General features: G+C 44.1%; 1 pseudogene; it reads right to left on the reverse strand.

Moving 5' to 3' along the window:
- Positions 1-2: 2 nt before the first annotated feature.
- LOC115030131 lies at positions 3-100 on the reverse strand (annotated as a pseudogene).
- Between the last annotated feature and the right edge of the window lie 9,120 nt (positions 101-9,220).

Genomic DNA, 9,220 nt, shown 5'->3' on the forward strand with positions numbered 1-9,220 from the left:
AGAAATATATGGAACTCTTCATGAATTTGTGTGTCATCCTTGCACAGAGACCATGCTAATATTATTCCAATTTTAGTATATGTGCTGCCAAAGTGGGCACTGGTTGATTTTTTTTTTTTTTTTTTTAGCTATTTTGGATAGGGCAGCAGTAAATATGTATGTGCATACATCTCTGTGGACTGTTGACTTGGAGTGTTTTGAGTGTATCTCTGTAACTAGTAGAGTTGAGTATTTGGTATTTCTATTTTGTGGGTTTGTTCGTCTGTTTGTTTTGGAGGAACCTCCACAACAATTTTCCTATCAGCTATACTAGTTTACATTCCTCTGGGCAGTATATAAAAGCTGCTCTTTTTCTATATCATTGCCAATATTTATCATTTGTCTTCTTCATAATAGCCATTCCAACTAGGGTGAGAGGCAATCTCAAAACTACCTTTCCTGTTTCATAAGGATACTGAACACTATTTTCAAATATTTATAGAGCATTTATATTTTTTCTTTTGAGAAATGCTTATTCATTACAATAACTCCTTTGTTGGAAAGACAGTTTTTGGTTGCCAAATCATTCCAGGTTTCTATATATTCTAGATATTAATCTGATGTATAGGTGAAAAATTTTCTCATTGTTTAGGTTGTCTCTTCCCCCTAGTGATTGTTACCTCTGTGATTAAAAAAACAATTTTTAATTTCATGCAAACCATTTGTCATTTTGGGGATTCTTTGGTATGCTATTAGAGTCCCATTCAGAAATTCCCTGCCTGTAATAATGTGAAGTGCTTTACCTTAGATTTTCCTCTTGCAGTTTCAAAGCTTTATGTCCTAAACTATGGTCTTTTATAGATCTTGTATTGATTTTATTCAGGGTGATAGGTAGGGATATAGCTTTATTCTATGTGTGGATGTCCAATGTAAGAAAGTGCTATTTATTTATTTATTTATTTATTTATTTATTTATTTATTTATTTGAGACTCGGCCTCACTAAATAGCCCTGGATGTCCTGGAGATCATTATATGGAGCATGATGGTCTCACACTCACAGAACATCCTGCTTCTGTTTCCCCAGTGCTAGAATTAAAGATGTGTGGGAGAAGGCCCAGTCTTCCCTTATTTCTTGAATCTAAGAGATGTAAGTATTGCTTGACTTTGCTTCCTGAGAGTACATCTAAGTTGGGGGCCAAGAATGGTAATCTGTGACTGTCTTCTGGATAGTAGGTGCAGGTTAAGTATGTAGTATTTGTCTTTCAGCTAGTCTTGTACAGCCCTTTTCAAATTTCACACATTGGAATTTTCCTATATCTTAAACAGGAGGCCCAATTAAACATATCTCCTTTGTGTTATTAGTCAGGTTTGGGTTAAGTCATTCCTACTCCAGTATAAATAACCTGCCCTGCATGTATGAATATTTACCAGTCCTGACCTAGGTTCAAAAGGTGACTGGCATTTACTAAAACCAGTATTTCGAGACATGATTTTTTTCCACCTGAAGGGCTTCTCTATGGTTAGTTCCCATATTATTCCTCCCCATTCCCAAGGCCCATTGTGGCCTTAACTCCTTGTCCTTCCATTCCTCACTTTCATGAAGAAGTCCATGGATGACAAGTGTTTAAGATAAGACCAATGGATTGCCTCACAATAGTTCTGTCCTCTGGCCACTCATCCATAGGTTGTCACTACCGAGACCATATCCAAAAGGAATTGCAGTCTGTTTTACTGGTGTTTGCAGTTCCATCACATATGATGAGGTCTGAGGAGTGATTCATGGTTGGTCTATTTCCAAGTAGCATCACCTGGAGGAGATAGTATAGGTCTCCTCTTGGCCTCTTAAGGGGACAGTAAGTTATAGTGATAGGTGTTGAAGTCTCCCTGGAACAAGATTGCACTCCATACTAATTTATGTGACAGACTCAGAGAGACTTAGTGGGGACTAATTCAAATGCATATCCATGGGATTAAGAAGGACATCAGGAGGCTGAGTAGGAGTTGAGGCATTGTCCCCATTTCTAGGTAGTTTTGAAAGACCCACAGCATTAGGACTTCCCCACATTCTGACTCAGGAGAGGCAACACCCCAAATCACTCACAAGAAGCAATCTTGATGCAAACTGCAAGAGGTTTATTCGGGAAAGACCAGTGCACTGGGGACGACTGGTATCCCACGCAGGGGTAGAGGAGTTGACCACGAGCTCAAGGGGTAAGGGGTTTATAAAGACAAAAACTGCGAACACCTGGCATTGGGCTATAGAAAGGCAAAAACCGCAAACACCTGGCATCCTGGAACAATGGGGCTATTTTGGACACAGGTCTAGGGGCTTAAATAATTTTTTACTCTCTGCCAGGACCTTTTATTCCCCACTTCCTCTAGTTACTAGTTCTAATCTTAGAACTGCACTTCAATCTCTTCTTCAAGGTTCTGCAGAGACTGGCACTGTTGTCTCAGCACCAACAGCTGGACTGCACTAATCCTTTCTCTTACAAAGGTCACTAACCTATTAAGAATCAGCGGGCCAAACATTAGCAGCAAAAAGGTCCCATCAAAGTGGAAATGAGGATGGTTCCTGCATTAGTCATGGCACACGGTACACAGTTCCTGACTACGGCCTCTGCTACATCAGAGATTCCCAAAACATAATCGTTGGAAGACTTAACCAAAGTCTGTAGATGCTTGGCCCCTAGATGGGTTAATTGATGTAAATCAGTAACATATCTCTTTCCTTCTTTTGGGGGCAAAATCACTTTTCCATCTTTAGCTTTTCTCAGGCCATAGGGATTTTCAAACTCGAAGCCTAATTTATTCATTTGTTGATAGTCTTCTGGGGTGTAATTGAAGCTAAGAACGATAGGGGTTTTCAAACTGATTATGCCAGGTTTTCACTGTGAGGACCATAGGTCCTTGTGCCACTTTTTTGGCTTCTTGTTCAGCCATCTGATTACCTCTAGCCACAGGGTCTCGGCCTCTTTGATGTCCTGGACAGTGTATGATGGCCACTTTGGCTGGCATGTGAATAGCCTCAAGGAGACTCAGAATCTCCTCTTTATTTTTAATATCTTTGCCTGCCGACATCAACAACCCCCTCTGCCTGTAGTTGATGCCGTGGACATGGGTGGTAGCAAAAGCATACCTGCTATCGGTGTAGATATTAATAGGCCGTCCCTCAGCCATCCTAAGGGCCTGGGTCAGGGCAATTAACTCAGCTTTCTGGGTCAACGTACCCTCTGGCAGGCTGCTGGCCCACACCACATATTTGCCATCTACCACCGCTGCCCCTGCCATCCTTTTACCCTCCACCAAAAAGCTGCTTCCGTTTGTATACCAGTTTGGAATGCCTGGCCATGGCCGATCACGCAGATCACTCCAGACCCTTGTTTCTTCCGCAAGGATGTCAGCACAGCAATGGATGGGCGAGGAGTCTTCTGTCTCAGGTAGGAGGGTAGCAGAGTTGAGGATAGCAGGAGGAGCAAACATTAACTGCTCAGTCAGCAACAGACTCTGCTAATGAGTCATTCGGGCATTGGTCATCCATCTGTCTGGGGACTGGTGGATAATGCTTTCAAGAGAGTGGAGGAGCACCACAATTATGCCACGGGCCTCTTCCATGGCCCTAGAGTCTGAGTAAGAACCCCTCTGGCCACTTCTGCCCTTTCATCAATGTAAAGGGTGAAGGGCTTGGTTAAATCTGGCAGTGTCAAGGCCAGTGCAGTCAACAGGGCCTCCTTAATATCCTCAAATGCTTTCTGATGTTCTGATATAGTCAGGGGATACAGGGGAGCAGCCAGTGTTGCAAACCCAGGTATCCAAAGTCTGCAGAACCCAGCTGTGCCCAAGAGTTCTCTCACCTGCCTTGGAGTAGCCGGCACTGGTATCTGAGTCACAGTCTTTTTTCTAGCCTCCGTCAGCCACCGCTTCCCATCCCGAAGACTGTATCCCAGATAGACAACTTCCGTTCGACACAACTGGATCTTTTTGGCAGAGGCCCGGTACCCCAACTCACCCAGTTCAGCTAACAGTCTCTTAGTCCCTTGCCTGCATTCCTGCTCCGAGGTCGCAGCAAGGAGTAGATCATTAAGGTATTGAAGCAGAGTCACTGGGGGTTTTCAGCTTGGAAGGAGGCCAAATCTCGATGCAGAGCCTCATTGAAAAGGGTGGAGGAGTTCTTGAACCCCTGGGGTAACTGCATCCAGGTCATTTGTCCAGTTTGTCCAGTTTCAGGGTCTCTCCACTCAAAGGCTGACTGGAGGGATGTAACTTTAAGCAGAAGAAAGCATCTTTTAAATCAAGTATTGTGTACCATTTTTGTTCTGGGGGAGCAAGCTGAGGAGGTTAGAGGAATTAGGAACAGTTGGGTGAATGTCTTGGACCCTCTTGTTGACCTCTCTCAGATGTTGGACTGGTCGATGGTCACTCATGCTGGGTTTCTTTACCAGCAACAGAGGGGTATTCCAGGGCGACTGACAAGGCACCAAAATACCTTGTTGTAATAGTCTCTGAATATGTGGCCTAATTCCATCCCTAGCCTCGTGGCTCATTGGATATTGCTGCACCCCTATAGGAGTAGCATCCATCTTTAGTCCCACAACCACGGGGGGGGGGGGGTTACTCTGACAGCCATCCCCATTTCCCTGATCTCCGCCCATGCCCTAGGGAAGGCTTTCAGCCAGTCTCTTAGGCCTGGCCCCTCTGCTTGCTTTGTACATTCATGCAGGCGATACTCTTCCTCATTGTAGGGCCAGGATCATGGAAGCAGGAGATTCCCAACTTACTCTCAGCCCTTTTTGAGTGAATCTGATCTGGGCCTTCAGTTTAGTCAAAAGGTCTCTCCCCAAAAGCAGTGTGGGACATTCAGGGATGACCAAGAAAGAGTGACTCACTTGTCCTTTGCCTAAGTCTACAGTACGTACAGTGGTCCAAGGGTGTCGTTTCTATCCTGTGGCTCCAATTACTATGTTTTTATTTTTATCTTTGAGTTTTCCCAATGGTTGTTTCAACATGGAGTGTTCTGCCCCGGTGTCTACTAGAAAGTCCATAGGGGTCCCCTCCAGAGTCACAGTTATCCTAGGCTCAGGGAGGGGATCTGAGTCCCGTCTCCCCTAATCATCATCCTCTAGATCCAGGACTTTAGGGGCCTTCCCCTTCTTCTTAGGGCATTCTTGCGCCCAGTGTCGTCAAAAGTCCCCTCTGGTGGCCAGCCCATGTCAAATGTTGGCCACTCAGAAGCACAACATGTCTGCCAAGGTCCCTTCTTGATTTCCACTGAAAGGTTGTGGGCCCTCGACCTAACTTCAGTCCAGTGATCTAATGTCAAACTTAGTGGGGTTGTCACAGTCTGTCCCATCGTCCAAGTCATGAAAAACACAAAACAGACACAAGGGATATACACACACAGAGACTGACAAATATACAAAACCAATCCAAGGATGCAGAAGGTTGGGCTGGTATGTAGTCCTTCCAATCCAGAAAGACTACTGAATCCTCACCCCCGTCCCAGTCAGACTCCTGGAGTCCTTCCCCTCACTCCGAGGCATCCCCCAGAGCAGCAGTCAGTGATTCTAACACGTCTGCCGATCACACTCTGGGTCTCGTCTTGAGACCTGGGTCTCTGTCTCCTGTGAGACAAACAGAAACTTCAGCTTTGCGACTGCAAACAGAAACTTCCAAACTTCGCCTGCACATAGAAACATTTCACACAAGAAATCTCACCTCCAAGTGGGTCTTCGGAGATGAGGGTGATCGCGTTATCCCGGACGAGACACAGATAAACAAACCAACACAACAAGCACACGTTCTTTTCAGAAAACAGACACTCAGAATAGAGATACCAGCCGGCAGGCACACATTCCAGAGGGGATCCCCATACCTCCAAGTCGATTCTCAGGTGGGAGGGATGGTCGCGTCCCCTGGCCAATGCACCAAATGAAAGACCCACAGCGTGAGGACTCCCCCACATTCTGACTCAGGAGAGGTGACACCCCAAATCACCCACGAGAAATGATTTTGATGCAAACTGTAAGAGGTTTATTCGGGAAAGACCAGTGCACTGGGGCTGACTCATATCCCACGCAGGGGTAGAGGAGTTGACCATGAGCTCAAGGGGTAAGGGGTTTATAAAGGCAAAAACTGCAAACACCTGGCATTGGGGTAGAGAAAGGCAAAAAACACAAACACCTGGCAAAACCCACAAACACCTGGCATCCTGGAACAATGGGGCTATTTTGGACACAGGTCTAGGGGCTTAGATAATTGGGGCTTAGATAATTTTTTACTCTCTGTCAGGATCTTTTAGTTTGAGATGATTGATTTCATTGGCTAATCTGTGTTGGCTCTAATGGTCCACTTCTGGCTTGGGTCCACAGTAGCCTTGGCATGGGTATGCTGTCTCCACAGCTTCACACCTGCAATTTGAAGAGCTGTGGGAGTGGTGAGGATTGGGCCATTTTTTTTTTTTTTGTGCAGTGTCATCCAAGTCTTTCAAGAACTATTAGAGGCGCTTGTGTCCATACTCTCAGTTTCCCTGAGTCCTTTGGAAACATTGGAGGTGGGTGGCAAACATGATCTTATATCAAAAGGACAGTAACCACATTTGTAGAGTGCACAATGTACCCTAAACAGTACATGTGGCAGAATTAAAATCTTATTTATTTTCACAACGAGACCTGAAGATTGGGGGTGGAATTTTGTGTGAAAGTTTCAAGTTAATTCTCTGTACATGTAGAAGAAGTTACACAGCCTGAAAAGTATTGCCAGACTCTGCTGGGTTGAATGTCAGTGAAGTCTACTTACAGATATTTAAGTGGGTAGGAACTGTGTTTTGTGTCAGTGTGGGGACTTTGAGTCCCTGCTTGAGCTTTTCCCAAGAACATTCAGAAAGGCTCTGCTAGCTTGTTGGGTCAGTATTGGCAACCTAGGCACCACCAAATGTCTTTGTAATAATTCTTGTAGAACTTTTTTTTTCCTTTTTATCCAGCTTCAAGAGCTTTCAAGATTAGACTGGGACCTGTCATCTCGGGGATTGTTTTCCTACCAATACTACTCAGCCATTCTTCCACATGTTTAGTAGCTGCTTCATCAATTGATAAAACATTCCTTTTAGGGGATAATGACAGAGAATTGGGGGCGGGGCTATATCTTCATGGAGTGTAGCCTGTTTGACTGCCTGGTTTCCCTGACTCACTGAACTTTGACTCTGTATAGTGTATCAGTGTACCAGTGCCACAGCTGAGAGCCTGGGCAGCTTCTAGGAGCTGGAAGCTTTGTTCTGTTTTTAAAAGTCTTTACCTCCTGAAGTGAGCAGTGCCATTTTTCTGTATGTTGCTGTTTTGAGTCTCTTGATATGAGGGTCTAGTTCCCTTTTGTAGACATCATCTTCTAGCAATAAAAAGGTTACATATCTGAATCGAGGAGTGGTTCATCCTTTAAGTCTAGCCATGAGGAAAAAACATCTTTTATAATGTATCTGAAATCATGGAAGCATATTCCTTCCTCTTCAGACAAGTATGTGGCTGGATAACATACCTGTCATCTTGTTGAATGAGGAGAGGGCCTAGATTTTCCCATAGTGGACATATTGGAGCCTGCACATCCCTGGAATGTGGCTTACTGGAGTCTGATGAGCATCCCTATGTACCTGTTGAGTCGGACAGAGCTGACTGAACAGGGCAGGTTGATGTGCATTGCACTGGACAGATGCCAATGGAGACAGAATCAGGTGCTCTTCACCTGCCTCAGTGATGGGAAGTGCTAGCAATTAGAGCCAGCATGGAGCAGCAGCATGGGCAAAATTGTATCCTCTGGAGAAGCTAACTGGGAGTTGAAGGGTTTATATGAGCCTAGCCCCCATCTGATGTTTAGGATAGACTCCCTGGTTTGTTGCCTCATAGTGACTTGGCAGGGGGATGGGGGAGTCTTATCTTAGGGCCATATATACAACCCTAGACATACTCACCTCATATTATGGGATAATGAGTGCCCATTCAATTGAAGTGACCTCAGAAAAACCTCAGGTTGGGCCCCAATCAGGTCCAGTAGCCACAGCACTGTGGAATTATTCATGTAACTTGTTCACTATCAAGTCAGAAGTTAGACATTTCCTAATTTTATTATTTATGTATTTATTTATTTAAATATTTATTTATTTGATTGGTTGATTTTTCAATACAGGTTTCACTATATAGCCCTGGCTGTCCTGGAACTCACTCTGTAGAACAGGCTGGCTTCTAACTCACAGACATCCACCTGCCTCTGCCTCCCAAGTACTAGGATTAAAGGCATGTGCCACCATTACCCAGCTTACATTCTCATTTTAAATTCCTACTCTTTATTTCTCCAGAGATCTATACCAGTGTCTTGATATCCCTTTGAGGCTTTTCCTTTGAGACCAGTGACACCTTGGTATCCTATTGAGGCTTTGAATGCAGTCTCCTGTTAGATGATTAAGCTTATCTGGATCCTCTTGCCTATCTCCAATGGGGTCAAGGGGCTTACCTTCTCTGGATGTTCAGCCTAGTCTTGTTTTTGTGTTTGTTTTTGTTTTCACTCTTGTGTGTCACAGTCCCCTTAGCCACTGGCATGAGACCCCAGAATCCAGTCAGGGGTGCACACTTCTATGCTCCAGAGACCTTTAGTGAGCTAAGAGGCCTGGGAGCAGCAGTCATCACCAGGACTCCAACACCAATAAAAGCAGAAGATAGAAGATATCACCAGTGGACTAAAGCTGAGATATCCCCTGAAAGGCCTCAGTCCTGGGTCTAGTTTCCATTCTCATTTTATACTCTAAAGCCACAAGGTGGGGAGGTGGGCAAGCAAAAGAGATTTTTTTAGAAGGTATGTGGCAGTCAGAAGGTTGTTAAAGGCAACAACTTATTGTTTTAACTATTTGTCTAGCTCATTCTTTCCCAGGCATCAAGGAAGGCCATGTTTGGCCAATAAGCAGTATAAGCAGCACTTTAAGTAAATCATTAAATCAGTATCTAATAATTAGTCTCTTTTCAGCAACATATGAGAAACTTGTTTATTTTTCTTTATGATACCATCATAAAAGAGCAATTTGGCACTTCACCCAATTTGTCTTAAGGAATATAATTAAAGTAAATAGACAGTAACAAATAATGATTAAAGAAGATGATAGTGCCACTATATTTTCTTTTATTGAACTGGATTCATTTTGTTGTTGTTGTTTTGTTTTGTTTTGTTTTTTGTTTTTCGAGACAGGGTTTCTCTGTGTAGCCC

Source organism: Mus caroli, chromosome X (genome assembly GCF_900094665.2).
Source record: "Mus caroli chromosome X, CAROLI_EIJ_v1.1, whole genome shotgun sequence".
NCBI lineage: Eukaryota > Metazoa > Chordata > Mammalia > Rodentia > Muridae > Mus > Mus caroli.